The sequence below is a fragment of the Talpa occidentalis genome, unplaced genomic scaffold (assembly GCF_014898055.3).
Source record: "Talpa occidentalis isolate TD23 unplaced genomic scaffold, MPIMG_talOcc4v2.1 talOcc4.4, whole genome shotgun sequence".
In the NCBI taxonomy this organism is placed as follows: domain Eukaryota; kingdom Metazoa; phylum Chordata; class Mammalia; order Eulipotyphla; family Talpidae; genus Talpa; species Talpa occidentalis.
In genome coordinates this window covers 89,515,398-89,518,790 of record NW_023604295.1, presented here as the reverse complement: position 1 = coordinate 89,518,790, position 3,393 = coordinate 89,515,398, and the positions used below count along the sequence as shown (strand labels likewise).

The following is a 3,393-nucleotide window of genomic DNA, read 5'->3' as shown; positions in this document are numbered from 1 at the left end:
AGGGAGCAGCGGGCAAGACAGGAAAGGTCTGCCATACCATGTGGGACCCTTGCCACCTGGCATCAAACCAGCGCTGCAAAGGCTGCAGACAGCTTCACAGCACAGTGCTCAACCACCTGCGCCACCAGGTACAGTATTTTAAACCAATGTTATCTCAATAAAAAATAATTTTAAAAATCAGAGTGGTGAGATAAAATAAACAAGTTAGTCATAGTCATGGTTTAAATCTACAATAAGGTTTATTGAATGCAGAAAATAATTTTCCAAATAATTTCCTATAATTAATATTATAGGAGACGTGGAAAGCAAAAGAGAAATATTTGTTGAAATCCACTATGTACTTGGCTCAGTTTTTTAACCCTCACAACTACCCAATGATATAAATATACTAATTTCATTTCAAATAAAATAAAACAGAGTAAGTTGATAAAAATGACAGAACACCACACTTTAGGACTACAGAGAGATATGGATAAATGTGGACATATGTAAAGACAAAAAAATGCTTACAAATGGTGAAATGGAGAAAAAATTAATTCAAATCTAGCTTATTTATTCTCCTCCCAAATTAAGATGTATTATAGACATCAAAGGCAAGCAGAAGAGGTTAATGTTAAGAGATGTGCTTTGGGGGACAACAGGAAGATGTTACCAAAAGAAAAATTTGAAAATGCCTAGAAAAGATCAGGCAAATATCATTCGTTGGAAAGAAGAGGGATTGACTTCTTGTCTCCACATTATTTCCTTTCTTTATTGAAGATTACTTTTCATCCACTGGATAACTGATGAAAGATCATTGGCAACCTGGAAGCCAATAGACCAGATGCAGAGAGTGTAAACAAATTAAAAAAGAAAACAGAAATCACTCCCAGTCCAAAGATTTGGCAAAATGGGGATTTCTCTGGTGTGGGGCATTGTAAAGTTGCTGAGCAACCTGAACAGGAAGAGAAAGAAGTATGTGACCACCGAATCAGTTTCCAAAATGATGTTGCCAAAGTAGGGGACTGATATTTCCAAAGGTGTGACCTAGCTTGTAAGTAACAGAGTTTGCCAGGTGATTGCCTAGACTGTAAGAACCACCTTAGGCCCCCTTGGGATTGACAAGATCAGATGCAATGCAATAATTTCTAATAATGGGGCACATTCTGAAACACCTTGATGTGGTCCATCCTGCAGCAAAGTCTTTAGTGGACATGGCCAAACACCAAGATGCTGGGCTTGGTGACAGCATAACCTCAGAGAATCTGCTTGCTGCAATTTCTGAAGCAGAGGATACCCTATGTGGAGAAAGGTTTGCACCCATAGATCATCATTCAGGTTTTCCATACAGCAAACCTGTTGGCAGTTAACAAAATCAAAGAGATTGCTATGACTGTAAAAACAGGCAGATGAAATGGAGCAAAGGAGTTACTAGAAAAGTGTGTTATGACTTCTCTGAGTTCCAATCTGAACTCCCAGCAGAAAGTCTTCTTCACTAAGTTGGTATTGAGTGCAATGATAATGCTTTATGATTTCCTGCAGCTTAATATGATTGGAGTCAAAAAGACTCAATGTGGGGCCTCCCCTGGTGGCGCAGCGGTTGATCGCTGGGTTGCGAAGCTAACCACAGTCTCTGCAGCGCCGGTTCGATCCCCGGCCACCGGGTGAGGGTCCCACATGGCGCGCAGACCTCTCCTGCCGCCCGCTGCTCCCCTCAGCAGTGTATCTGTCACTCTGCCTGCTCTGCTCCCTGCTCTGGCTCTGGTGAATTCTCTCACCCTCCCGCGCTTCTGACTGTACCCAGTGCTTGTATAAATAAATAAATAAATCTTTAAAAAAATAATAAAATAAACCATTAAAAAAAAAAAAAAAAAAAAGACTCAATGTGAAGCCCTAGAGGAGTTCCAGCTGGTAGCTGGGCTTGCATTCAAGGAGACTTTTCTCTTATGCTAGGTTTGAAATGCAACGTCAAATGTACAATAATCTAGCAAATGCATTTTAAATGTTGAGCTTAAGCTGAAAGCTGAGAAAGATAATTCTGAAGTTAGAGACCACATATCTAAGGATTATCAGGTTGTTAAAAATAGGCTAATTTTCACTGCCTGTCACTATCAAAAAGCCAATAAGCAGAGACAGGAATTGAATCTATAAGCACTTTTATTTTTCAGATTGCTGGCTATCAGTCAGCAGCAGGCATAGGACACTAAAGAGACCATTCTGCCATGGTCATTGATCTGAAAGAACAGTGGGTCTAAAACTCTGAAGAAACTGTTCAGTCATCTCATTTCGAGCTAGCCTATTTATAAGTAAAACAAAGACAGTCATAAGCAAACATCCTATCAGAACAATGTGTCATAGTTGATGTTTCTGGTATTCATCACATTCAGCCTTCAGAAGTTGTTATCAGCCTCCTGGTTATCGTCATGCTGGTATATCTGATAGCACCAAAGTCCGGCCCTCCTTTGGGCATCATTGGGGTAGGAATTTGAGTTTAAAGCAAGAGTTTTATTTTTTTAAAGATTTATTTATTTATACAAGAACTGGGGTACAGGTCAGAGATGCTGGAGGGTGAGAGAATTCACCAGAGACAGAGCGGGGAACAGAACAGGCAGACGGACCAAAGACACTGCTGAGGTGAGCAGCGGGCGAGACAGGAGAGGTCTGCTGCACCATGTGGGTTTCTCCCTGGCCAGCGTGAAATCAAACTCGTGCTTCAGAGGCTGCTGACAGCTTCACAGCACAGTGCTCAACCCGCTGCACCACCGGGGAGGCCCTAAAACAAGAGTTTAAAGTAAATAGTTATAGAGTGAGAGCCTATGCTAGGTGTGTATGTGCAGATTCCTATATGATATGATGCCTTTCCCTTCCTCTTTAGTCCCTTATCAAGGTGATTGTTGATGCTGAGTGGAACATTATTTATAACAAGTTAGAGAGGATTAATTTTTCTGGAGCCAAAGTAGTCTGGTCCAAACTCCTCATTGAGGGCATAGCAACCCAGTACTTTTCTGCCCCCAATTATTTTCTATGGAAATGTTCTGTGTTGACCGAGTTCCTGAGGATGATCTGAAGAGAACAATGATGTCCTGCAGAGAGTCAATCCAGACCAGTGTGAACACTTTGTAGATGTTCTGGATGCATAGTTTGTACATTATACATCCAACAAAGGGATAATATCTAAAATCTGCAAGGAACTCATACAGCTCAAAAAAAAAAAAGAAAAGAAAAAGAAAACGAAAACGAATAACCCAATGAAATTATGGACAGAAGAGCTAAATAGACACTTCTCCAAGAACACATATAGATGTCCAACAGGTAAATGAAAAAAGTGTGCATAATCGCTTATCATCAGGGAAATGCAAATCCAAGCCACAATGAGGTATCACCTCACTCCCATAAGAATGTTCCATGTTAAAA

The 3,393-nt window shown here is 40.6% G+C and overlaps 1 pseudogene; it reads left to right on the top strand.

Annotated features, from left to right (window-relative positions):
- Nucleotides 1-982: 982 nt before the first annotated feature.
- Nucleotides 983-3,102, top strand: LOC119258194 (T-complex protein 1 subunit eta-like; annotated as a pseudogene).
- Nucleotides 3,103-3,393: the final 291 nt, after the last annotated feature.